This window comes from Semicossyphus pulcher, unplaced genomic scaffold (assembly GCF_022749685.1).
Source record: "Semicossyphus pulcher isolate SPU_LCO1_2020_fin unplaced genomic scaffold, fSemPul1.0.p SCAF_17, whole genome shotgun sequence".
NCBI classification, from domain to species: domain Eukaryota; kingdom Metazoa; phylum Chordata; class Actinopteri; order Labriformes; family Labridae; genus Semicossyphus; species Semicossyphus pulcher.
The window spans coordinates 1,170,735-1,183,812 of record NW_027211681.1 but is presented as its reverse complement, the minus strand read 5'-3'; positions in this window follow the sequence as shown (position 1 = coordinate 1,183,812).

The following is a 13,078-nucleotide window of genomic DNA, read 5'->3' as shown; positions in this document are numbered from 1 at the left end:
AGCAGTACAGGAAGGAATCTATTGGCCTAATTTAACCTCAGTCTGAGTATTCATATAATACATTTAGACGGCAATCACCAATTACGCATGACTGAAGACAATGCACCTCATACAGACTTCTCCTCACAAGGGTATTTGGATAAAATATTAAATTAACAGTTAAAACTGTCATGGTGGGAAAGCTTGATACAACACAGAGGGATATAAATAATGATATACAAGTGCTTTGAGTTTTTATTGGTACGGCTAAGAAAATCATTTGAATCAATTTAAAGAGCTTTACATAAAGCAAAGCAAAAATACAACTTTAACATATTAAGAAATAAAACATTTTATTATAATGTGTAAGGAGTAGATGTAGAGATGAACCGACAATTCTGCATTTCTGAGCCTTTAAAGCATCTTTCACTTGTTTTGTTTAAAGGCTCACAAGAGTACCAGAAAAAATAACTGATTAGCTCACTCCCCTCTACCTGCCCATCACCAAACAACCAACTGGCTTGCAAGCATAATGATGTAATACGCAGTTTAACAGCCAGATATCTCATGAAGGAGCTGGCTGTGACTGAAACTGTGAGCTTAAAGGACAGAAAGCGTTAATGCCTTAATTTGACAAGTAGTCAGTATAAATATAAAGCCAGTATATAAACCAACTTAACAAATCTGTTGAAAGTGTTAATAAGCAGCGATTTGCTAACACCTCTACAACAACTTTATAAGAACAATGTTGTAATTGCAACTTCTTCCACTGGGCAAAATTTAAAAAATGAACTTACAAAACTATGAATATTTCTTTAAAAGGCCATAACAAAATAGGACAATTTAAATTGCAGTGTCAAATAAAGGCAGGAGCAAACAGGCTCCTTCTACAGTACTGTTACATCAGATAGCTGTCACATATAAGCCTACACTTTCCTTCTTGTTTCTGATGTAGTCTGGAATTACTCAACACTATGAACAATTACTGCAACAGATGTGCAGAAGCTGGACAAAAGGAGGGAAAATAATCACAGAATGTATCAGAGTGCAACAAGCAAAAACAAGTTACATAACTGCTTTGGGAGAAAACTGCGTCAGACTGTGAACACTGTGAGTGGCAGCCTCCTTCTGACCCAGCCATTAATGGAGCAATAGCCGACGGGAACAACAAGTTGGCATGGGCTGAGCATGCCACTGACGAGGGTTACATAAGAGCTTTTTCAGCCATTGAGATGCAGCTACAGAGACGCTGCATTTTAAAAGAAACACTCAGGTTTCTTGAGAATCTCAGGACGGGGGCTCTGCTCTGAAAATGCAAACACAGAAAAAAAACTCTTGTGGACATGCTTTTATTGTCAATTTATTACCTTAAAATTTTGGGTGCAAATAAAATGCTTCCACATTGTAGGTTGTTTCAGCATCTCAGTTTCGAACAGAAAGATGAAGGATGCACTGTGTCTCTCATTTTTGTCAAAAATATGAAACTCCTTTGGGTTTTCACTTTTGCCTTCAATGTTGCCCACCATAATAAGGTGACATTCCCTTACAAAACTGCAGTGCTTTGCAGTGCTCTCTCTTTTCCTAATTCCCTCTCTTACATAATTTCCCCCTTCCCCTCCTCCCCCTCCTCTCACTATCTCTAGTTCTCGCTTATCCCCCTTTTTTTCCAATTCATGTTTGAGCAGCTAAAGATGCTTTGTATTGTGTGGAGGCTTGTGAAAACCGGCCAGGAGAGTAAAAGTAGGTCAGTGAGGAGGGGTAGGAGGAGGGGGTGAGGAAAAACAGAGAGAGAGAGTGGGGTTATTCAGAGTGAAAGGCTGTGCGCGGAGAGAGAGAAAGGAGTCAGGAAGGAGGGAGGGAGGGAGGGTTACGTCACATGCCTCTACAGTGTAAACTTGAGCAAACTACTCAGAGAGAAGCTCTCTCTTGCTGCTGCCTGAGGGAGCAGGTCAGTAGCACACACACACACAGACACACGCTCATTTTCGGTATGTATCAGTTTAGCTGATGCATCAAGCTGACATTTTTGACAAAAATCAAAATCAGGGATTCATAATCCCTATGAGGTAATGGCTTATCTATTGGAAAGCTCCATAACATTTTCATATAGCCTAATTGTTCATCAATCTTACTGTCACCCTTACTAGTTTTTTCATGTTCCAGTCGAGGTTTAATGACTTCTTATCAAAGATTCATGCTTATTTTACTGATTTTAATTCATTAATTTACTGAAATTGAAGTGGGGAAATATCAAAGATGTGAAAAAGGCACAGACCATGACTCTACACGCTGCCAGCATTCCTTTAAATAAAAAGCCTCTGGACATTTTAATTTGACCTAATTTGGATATTTGTCTCAATGTTTTGTCTCATTTAAATTCTCCTGTCTACCAGTTGTTTGCACAGCAGTGGAGGTTTAACCCTGTGTTTAAACTGACTACAGTGTGAGGAAGTTAATGAAAGCTTGTAAGTTCATAGCAAGGAGTGGTGACTCTTTGTGTGTGTGTGTGTGTGTGTGTGTGTGTGTGTGTGTGTGTGTGTGTGTGTGTGTGTGTGTGTGTGCGTGTGTGTGTGTGTGTGTGTGTGAGCTGAATGTGAAAGAGAGAGGGGGGTGTTGGCCCTGCGCAGCCTGCAGTGATCAACAACTCTGGCTGGTTATGTAACTGGGATGCTGCAGTATGTAGGTCAGCAGCACGGGGAGAGGCAGGGATGGGGTAACGCGGACGAAGCCGAGGATTGTGTTAGACTATGCGTCGGTACGTATGAGTGTATATGTTCACACTAGTTACCACATCATTTCAGACGTTTTTTTACAGAGTATGTACAGTTTATATAATGCCTGCAGATGTCATATACCATCACTCACTGCAGAAATCTCTGAGATTTAAATATACAGGCTGAGGGGAAGAATAATTAAAAGCACATTGCTGTAACATTGTGCAATGATGCTATGTCTTCCACTGCTTTACAAATGAACTTAGTTGGTTTTACACTATTAACTTATTATCACAAGGTTTTGTGTCTTCTGATTTTAAAAAAAAGAAAGGATATGGAAGCATTATCTTAACTGATCTTGTCAAATAAAAAACATTACCTTGGAAGCACTGATGTGTACTGGAAGGCAAATAAAAGCCTGTATTTGATTAGAATCTGTCAGGATAGCAAATTTGCAAAGCGCAATCATGATAATGCTATTAGTGCTGAGCACAATCAGATATCATCCTAATATTATACACAGGGCTTTAGACATTTGATTAATAGTTACTTAAAAGTTCTCCAGTTGGAACACAAATAACTCTGGAATGCAGCTAATCATTTATTAAGCAATTTGCAGCATGACTGGAGAGCAGCAGCAGAGCTATTTATAAACCTTAGGTACACTGTTGAATTTAATCGCTTATTGACCCTAACGATTAGTGTTATCATTTGAATTTCCTATTTCCTATTTTACTTTCAGTTTCTGATTTTATGATTGTAGTTGTTGTATATAGTTATTTTTATTACACTATTTATAATTGCTTTGTATTGCATTAATTAATTTCATTAATTAATTGCATTCTTTAAAAGAATAAATCAGAATACAATAGGAAGCCTTTATTGTCATTGCACAATGCAATACAAAATTTGCTGTGTAAAAAAAAGGTTAACATTAACCACAAACTCACATGCATTTAGGCACACACATGCACATCAATAAAAAAAAGAAAGTCGATAAAAGAAGGAATTGAGAAAATTAGAGCATTCAGTGCAGTCTTATGTGTTATAGAACCTTTGGATATTATTGCACATTACAGGGATATTATTGCAAAGTAAATGTTATTCCACCATGAATATTATTGCACAATTCATATCATGTATGCCTGTACTGGGGCCGGTTAATAACTGTCTGCATTGGATGTAAAGCATTTGCGTTACCTCCTGTTGTTTTTGACTTGACTCGACTTGACTTAAATAAATATTTTGTCTTGTAGTGTTTTTGTGCAGTGTGTCGAAACTCTGGCTAAACACCAAGTTAAACTGTTCATGGGCGGTAAGGGTAAGTAGGGTATCGTCACACTTCCTATGTGCCCTACTGGTTAAAACTGTAAATAAGAACAATATAAACATTCAGCATCTGTGTTCTGAACTTAACATTATGTAATTTAAATGACTTAAACCTAATTTTTGCCACAGCACAAATGGCCTTGGTTGAGGTATCTGAGAACTCACACAATAATGTGTCCAATGCTAGAGTGAGTCAGGTGTTTTGTAAGCAAGCGGAACAAGAAGCTCCAAGATTCTCATCGGCTTTGTTTCTTTAGTTTGTCTTCAGGAAGGGGTGTGTCCCAGTTAGACAGGCTCTTACCTGGATCGTGAAGGGTGCCAGCATACCAAGGTGATCAAAAAAAACTGTTGACTTTGGAAAGGACTCCATGGCAGGTGAGGTGTTAGTGGTTGACTCAGGTCAGATCTGGTGAGGGTGTTGGCCATGATTTCCAATAGCAGACCAAAGATCCCTTGTGTGGGTGTGGTCTGGTCTAGGTCATAGGTTACTGGGGCACAATCTTCGGACGGAAAGGCCTCCATGGCTACATGGAAGTGTGATGTGAAATTGTGTAAGCAGTGGTTTGATTTAGCAAGTTAGAATAGTGTTTGTTAGAATGGTAACTGACAAATTCAGATATGTTGGGGTGGATATAACCAGAAAGTTCTCCCTCTTGTTCGAATCCAATTTCCCTCCTTTAATCACGAAACTCCAAGCCAATATTCAATATTGAAGAACGCTGCCCATTTCCCTCCTCGGCAGGTTAAATGCTATAAAAATTATCTTTCTCCCACAGCTTTTATACTTGTTCCAGTCAATACCAATTTATCTTCCCAAAACGTTTTTGAAGAAACTTGACTCCACTGTCACCAACTTTATCTGGGACTACAAAAGCCACAGAATACACAAAAGACACCTGTGTAAACCCAAAGACAACAGAGGGCTAGCCCTCCCAGATTTTCTCTGCTATTACTGGGCAACAAATATCAAGACCATAATCTTCTGGTTAGATGAATCATACCAACAGGCTGACTGGCTAGCAATGGAGAGAGAGGACTGCTTGCCTTTCCATGGGCTCAAATGTCCTGTCCCCGATATCTCTGAGCAAGTCATTATACGGTTTCAACCACATAATACACGATACCATTCGTATCTGGAAACAACTGAAGTCCTGTCTAAACTGAGAGACATGTCGCTCCTTCTCCCAGTAGCAAATAATCTCTCCTTTAAACTGTTTGTTTTGGATGGTGCTTTCAACCAGTGGAAAACTCAAGGAATCAAAACTGTGGGTGACCTATATTTAAAGGGGTCTTTTTGTCTTTCCAAGAATAACGGGAGAAATATGGTTTGAATAAGAATTTTTTTTTCAGATACCTTCACGTTAGAGATTATGTGAAAACATACATGCAAGGCTACAACAATGCTAGTCCAGATAAACTTGACGAATGTTTGAAGAAACAAGCAGACACAGAGAAGTTGATATCTTATATTTATAATGTATTACAAAGCATTAATGCCCCTGCATCTGAGGTTTACAAACGAGCGTGGGAGGAAGAGATGGGTCAACAAATCTCCAGTGACTTATGGGATGAAAGCTTACAATATATCAATACCTGTTGTATAAATGCCTGACATTGCTTGATACAATTTGAAGTGTTGCATAGGTTATACTATGAAATCCAAACTGAAAAAAATATTTCCAAATCTTTTCCCTCTCTGTGACAAATGTCAGTTACAAGAAGCCACCCTGATCCACAGTTTTTTATTTTGCCCCAAACTTACTCATTTTTGGACTGAAATATTCATTGTCTTCTTTGATATACCGAAAATCCAACTAGAGCCAGACTTGAAACGCATTATGTCCTATGGACTAATCTCTGCAAAAAAACCTTAAACTTAAATTCTGGAAAAAAGCTGAAGTCCCTCAGACGAAACTGTGGATCACAGAACTAACCGACATGTTGCATCTAGAGAGGCTTGGATTTGTCCTGAACGATAAACTTCAAATGTTTTTGAAAATATGGTCACCTTTTATTTCTTTTCTCGAACTCACAAATTGCGCACAAACCTAAAAACACATGTAGTGCTGGGTGTGTGGGTGGGTTGATGTGAATGTTTCCCCTTCCTTTATGTTTTGTTCATTTGAAAATGTTTCTCAATGTCTTTTTCTTTCCTTTACTATGTCATTCTATGAAAAATGTGAAAATCTGAAGCATTTTCTACGATGTATGAATGTCAAAAATTTTTTGCACAAATGTTTCTAATAAAAACATTGAAACTAGAATTGTGTTTGTTGGAGCAGGTTTATTATTATAAAAGTGCCTCTCGAGAAACTTGACACACCATGCCCTTGTACACATTCTCTGAGGGTTATTTAACGTTGGATCGCCACAGCAAGAGCTGGTCCATTGCCAAAGATATAGACCAGTACTCAAGAACTTCCTTTGTCGATGGTGTTGATGGTCTGCTTATGCACAGGCACACCTCTCCTAGTGAGCTGTAAATAAAAACATCTGCTGTCTGTGTTCTTTCAACATTACATTGTACATAACTGCAAATAAAACAAACAATATTTTTGATACAATAATTACTTATATATCATATCAACACATCTGCAGTCAAATATACCACCTTACAGCATTGCCTCTGCAAAGCTTCACGGTGGATGACAGTGGATTACCTGCAGCGCATGCTCTACATCTCTGTAAGGTCTTTTTTGCAGAACCAGGAAATAACAAAACAGAAGTGACTGAACAGGAAGAGCTTAGCATCATCACATGGACCAAACAAAAATAATTATTTTTTTTGCAATCAGCTTTGGAACGAGCTAAACAAATGTCTTCAGGGCAACAGAGATGTTGTGAAACCTTCTATTTTGAAATGGAATTTGGAATTCCTGGCTGCAACAAGGCTTTTACTTTTTTTTTGCCACTTAAAATGCCCTGATACTAATGAAGTGCATGTTTACTTGAATTGTCTATTTCTGTATTTATATAAGTTAAAGTCAGATTTTAGTATTTAAGTGAACTAAATCAAGCAAAACATTTCTGTGATGAATAAATGCACTAGTACGACGAGGACAGTGTGATATGAAATAGTAAAAGCTATGTCTTTATTTCCAACACGTGAAAATGGGGCTCTGATTGCGTACACGCCTGCAGGAAGCCTGACAGAAAAAACAGAGCGAAGGAGAAAAAAGACTCCTCTGTTCAACATGCCTGGTTGGCTGCAGTTCAGGAGAGAGTTATGCTGCCTGCCATGACCCATTCAATCCCTGCTGCCTCTGTCCTACACGGCACTGTAAAATAGGTCAATGCATGTCTGTGTATGCGTGTGTCTGTGTATGCGTGTGAGTTGATGTGTGTGTGTGTATGTGTGTCAACTGTTACAGATGCATGTAAAAAAATGATTTAAGGACTGCAAGTTCAGTGAAAAATAATGGCACACACACAGCCACACATCAGCGATGCATTTACATCACAATGTAAAAATAGGCCATAAGAAAGTTGTGCACTTCAAAAATGAAAGTAGGCCACTAGGAATAACTACACGCACGTCTGCGCGTGTGTGTGTGTGCGAGGGAGATGAATCAGCTCCACGTTATGCAATGCTAAAACCGCCCTTGGGTCCCATTACCATATCTTGTGCCCTTGTACTACAGGAAGTAGCTTGCTGGCGTACATATGTGTGAGTGTGTGTATGTAGAGAGAGTGATACCCTTTTAGCTGACTTTAACAATGCTTCATCTGTTTGTTGAATTTGTCCGCCTGCTGGACATTCATTTGTTTTCAGACTGTTTGTGAAAGGCAGCTTAATGAAGAAGCTCATGGTTATAACAAATGTTAACATATAGAATTTCATTTAGTTAAAGGTAAGATTTTAACAATTCAAAATGAACTAAAAATAGAATATTTTTTGGTGAATTGTCATTTATGAGAATTATCTTATGTTCTAACAAAATTCTGCACTTTCCCATCTAAGTCACCCAGGAGCACGTATACATTTTTTTGAATATGTCTCAATATAAATTGGAGCATTTTTAAATGATTACTGAGTCTAACCTCGATTCTCTCAAAGTTTATAAGAATAGTTTGACATTATGGAAAATGCACATATCAATTACTTTCTGAGAACTTGATTACAAGATTGATATCACACTGAGGTTTGTATGCTACTCATGAAGTTACAGTCAGCAGTGGGATAGCCTATCTTAGCACAACAATTGGCTCTGTAACTAGAATCTCTACTGGTTGCCTGGCAACCTAACATTGACACACAGAGAAGAAATAGTACATTACAAAACTCCACAAAGGCCATAATGTCTCTTGTACATTTAGCTTTTTATTAGTTTTTTTTTTTTTGGAAAGAATTAACAAACAAGATAAAAAACTGTCAACTGCTTAGCTTTAGAGGTGCTGACAGGCAGAATAGTTCTTGGACAGAAGTAGGCCTAAGGCTTGCTGTTTTCCCTCTTCAAAGTCTTTATGCTAAGCTAGGATAACCAGGATGGCTGCAGCTACATATACACATATCTATCTTATCATCTAACCCATGGAACAAAGTGGGTTCCTTTAAATGCTATTTAAATATTATCCATCCTTTTTTTATTTCTAAATGTATATAACTGGTCAAATTATTTACAGAAATAATTTGTTTTTGTGAGTATACTTTATTTACATCGAGTTTACCAACCATTCAGCAGCATCACGTTATTTAATGTAGAGCTTCATGCTCTGATGTACTCACGTCTACTGCTTCAGTTAGACCATATGATGACTGAGGAATGAGTAACCAAACTGCATTTGGTCCGCAGAGTCCCTTTCCACCTTTAAGAAAAAGCTTAAGACCCAGCTCTTTCATGAACACCTCTACACTTAATGATATTAATGCTGTTGATGATGATGATATTGAGGATGTTGTTGATGTTGATTAGGATATTCATGATGATGATATTGACCTTGTTGATGTTGTTGCACTGCCTCTTGGCACTGCCCGCCGGCACCTGTGCCCGATCATACTTGTATGTTGGCACTTACTGACTTTGTCCTTCCTGTCTTCACTGTTGCTTGTGTTGTATTAACTCTCAGATATCACTTTGGACAAAAGCGTCTGCTAAATGAAATTGTAACATATTTATACAGTCCATGGTGATGATACTCAAGTTTCCATGTAGCTGCTGGACCCTCAGGTGCAATGAACCCCCCTCCGCTACTTTGCCGTGAAAAGATTTATATTTGTGAGCTGAATGTGTAGAGTACAAATATTCTTTGTGCTTTCAGAGGAACATTAATGGAAACATTTGCACAATTGCACAGTTTCAAACCAAACTGCCACACTGTTTCATCGATATTTTAACTGGTACATACCTGGAGATCAATAAAGTTAGTAAACACAGACAAGAGGAACCATACCTGCATTTATAAAACACTAAAGTACAATTTCACACAAGTGCTTAAGAGTTTAGAAAAAAATATTAATCAAGCCTCTAGCATTTTTATTGTGGGCATCTATTTATTTCATGTGAAGGTAATATCTCATGCTAATTCAGCTTGCTGATTCTTTTTAGCTCTCACCTCTTTCATTGATCATGAAGGACACAAAAGGACTATTACAAAAATCCCTCACGACTAATAATTCCTGCGGCTCACACAGCCTGTTTAGAGATCCTTTGCTGAACAACACCAGTGTAAAATATGGAGGAAAAATTCACAGAGCTTGTCCTAGCTAAGCTTAGCTTTAGCAGTCAAGAGCAAGTCTTCCAAGGCTATGCTCTTTTAAGAAATAAATTCCCTTTGTGTGTTACTTTACCTTCACTCCTCTGTGCACACTGAGCACTTCTCAGAGAGGGAATTCTGAAACTGAAAAAGGGGAATCTTTTACTCAAGGGCCTTTGAATTTTGAAGCCATGAACTTGATTTAGCTAACACAGACTGTTGAAGCCTTGTATTAGCTCCAGTTTAATTTTTGAGTACATTTTTACACAAAACAAGTGTCTAGATTTGTTCGTTCCCTTACATCAATCATTTGAGGTCCCATCAGAGCCAGCGCTGAGTGGACATATTATTACAGTGCTGCTCATGGGCATGTGTGTTTTGTATTATTACCTAAAAAACAAAAAAACATCCTAAACTTGTCGTTCAAAACTCAGACCTAACTCAATTTGATGCATCTCTGCAGATACAGTACGCACTGAAGCTGTGCTGTTTCATCAGGAACAATGCACTGTTGCCATTTTTTTGGAAGCCTTAGCCACATTATTGGAGGTCCTGCAGCCTGACGGACAAACAACATGTTGGAGCTGTGGTGTGTGAGGTAACCTTAAATCCTTTGTGGTGTTTATTAAGTGGATTAACCCCCTTAGATTTGTCTCAGCCATTGCTCCCATCTGTCTACTGTTACACCACCTGCAACTGTACAAACACCACAAGCTAACACAACAAAAGTTGTATGAGCAAGATGTTACCTTGACCTACTGACCACTGACCTACTGTAATGTACATCTTTGCGTGAATGGACAGGCATGCAACTCACACTCACACACACACACACACTGAACACACATTGCATGCTTACATTTTTCTGTAGAAACATGCACAATGTGGCCTCTGCCTCACATGCAAGAAAAAGCGCACACACAGACACACCAATTTGTGATTAGTCGTTGGTTATTATTCTCAGTTGAGTGAACAGGAGACATGCAAGTCATGTACAGTTCTAACACAAGGAGGTGGACTTAGGGACACGTGACCTTAGACACAGCTGTCTGTATGGAGGGATTTAGGCTTAATGTATAAGTGTGTCAGGGCATGTGTGTGACAGGGTGGGAGGTAACTGGGGTAACTAGGGGGCACAATACAAAACGTTTTTTAGATAATGTTTCAAATATAAAGCCATGGTTCTTGAAAGACTAAATGCCAAATAACCAACTTTAGATATTTTCTTTTTAGTCTTTAATGTCTGTGGGTAAAAGACAGAAAACCCTTGCTATTACTGTCCACTTCAAACCATACTGAAGATCATGTTTGTAATACCCAAAGGGGTGCTTTCTTACATTGGCACTGTACACTGTATTATATACAGTGTATGGACTAATTTATTTGAAGTGAAACTTATAAACCCATAATTTCATTAATAAGCCCGATGCTGTCCCCCATAATCGGTCTCATACTCCTCACCCTCAGTTTGACATCCAGCTACTTGATCTCCATGTCCCTTTGTAAGAGTTTCAAACTTCAAAACCCTCACTCATCAAAAATCGCCACAGACACTACTTTTTGTAAAGGTATTATCTTGTCCAGCCGGCTGGGCATCAATGTCACAGCCCTTCAATGTTTAAAGTCATAATTTACAAAGACGACTTAAGTTTTTCAACTCACAGGCGGCATTGTGGGATTCCTCAGGGTTAGATTCTTGGACCAATTCTGTTCCCCATTTACATGCTGCAATTTGGAAAACCTTAAAAGACCATACAACTCCAATTACCATTTTTTAAGACCTTGAAAACAAGGTTAATGCTTTTATTTTGTAATGACTAGATTATTGCAACTAGCTGTCTTTCTGTCTTTAGCAAAATATCTCTCTCCCCTCTACAACCCAAAATGCACTTACCAGGAATCACAAGGTACCCAAAACAAGAGCATTATATCTTCCTTTCATTAATGCTCTTGCTGCCTGTGAGCTTTAGGGTTGATTATAAATTTGAGGTTTTCAAATGCTTCTCTCCTGGTAGATTCTAAATCCAGACTGAAAAAGAAAGGAGACATATCGTTCACTATCAGGGCAACGAAGAAGATTATGGCTGAGTGAAAATCTACATTTCAGCATGCATGGGGAGTACATGCAAACTCTACACAGAAAGGCCCCGTATGTTCGAACAGGGATACAAACCTACTGTGGGGCGTCAGCGCTAACCATTGCACCGCTGTGCAGCCTGTCATTAGTTTTATTGTTTTATTTTCTAATTTAATATCTTACTGTACCTGTCTGATGGCTTAATTTCTGTTTACATTTTTATTAATGGTGTCATTGTGTTCTTGCGATTTTTGTGAGTCTAGTTTTACCCTGCAAAGCACTTGAACCTCTATTTTGGAAAGGTTCTATGTAAATAAAGACGGGTGTTATTAAGATTTTAATTCTTTAGTTATTGTTATTATTTTTGTTATGAGCTGTATAATAAGTTCAGTAATATATAAGTGATGAGTTGGAATTTTATCAGGGATTTTCTCAAATTGATTGCTTATTTCGGCCTAAATAAAAGTTAAAAAAAATCTGTAAAATTGATCAAAAACAAACTATTTTTGGCATTACAGTCTGAGCCACTACAAAAGCAAGCTATTAATGAATCGATTGCTGCAGCAGGACTAATTTCTGCCATTTAAAAGAACAAAGGCTCGATGAAACACAAATTATGTTAAACCAATTTCAGCAGCTCAGTGTGAGTCTTCTGTGAGTCCACCTGGGGTGAACTCAGACTTATTTGTGTTTGGTCCTCACATGATACCGGTTAAACGCACAACAGTCAGCCTGTCAATTGCCTGTTAGGTTCATGGACAGGGAAATGGCCTGATCTGCCCCGAACACACTCAAGTTTTAAGACTCAATTAGCCACGAGGCCTCGAGTCAGACTACCCCCCCCCCCACACACACACACACACGTCCCTTTGAACCTTGACCTCCTGCATTGTTTAGTGTTTCGTAAGGGGGCAGAGGCCAGAGAATGACCCTGTTGACCCAACTCTCCTCGATCGCTGTAATCTGTATTTCTGCTGCTCAACAGTCCCTGTCATTTGTGTTAATACGTATGTTTTCATTTATTCACATCAATCGAATTTCTTTATCAGCAGCAAAAACATTTTCCACAAAGATTTTATCTGAACTTGTTTGTTGAACTGATGTTTGACTGAAGGAATACGCCTGTTTTTTTGTCTTTGTATGGAACCATGAAGAGTAAAGTATTTGTGTTTGGCTCCACCTAGTGGTCAGCTTCAACCATAACTTTTACCCACTTTCAGTATTTGTCAGTCCCTGGGTGATCTACAAAGCCATTGTTTATATCACTTGTACCAAGGAGTTACAT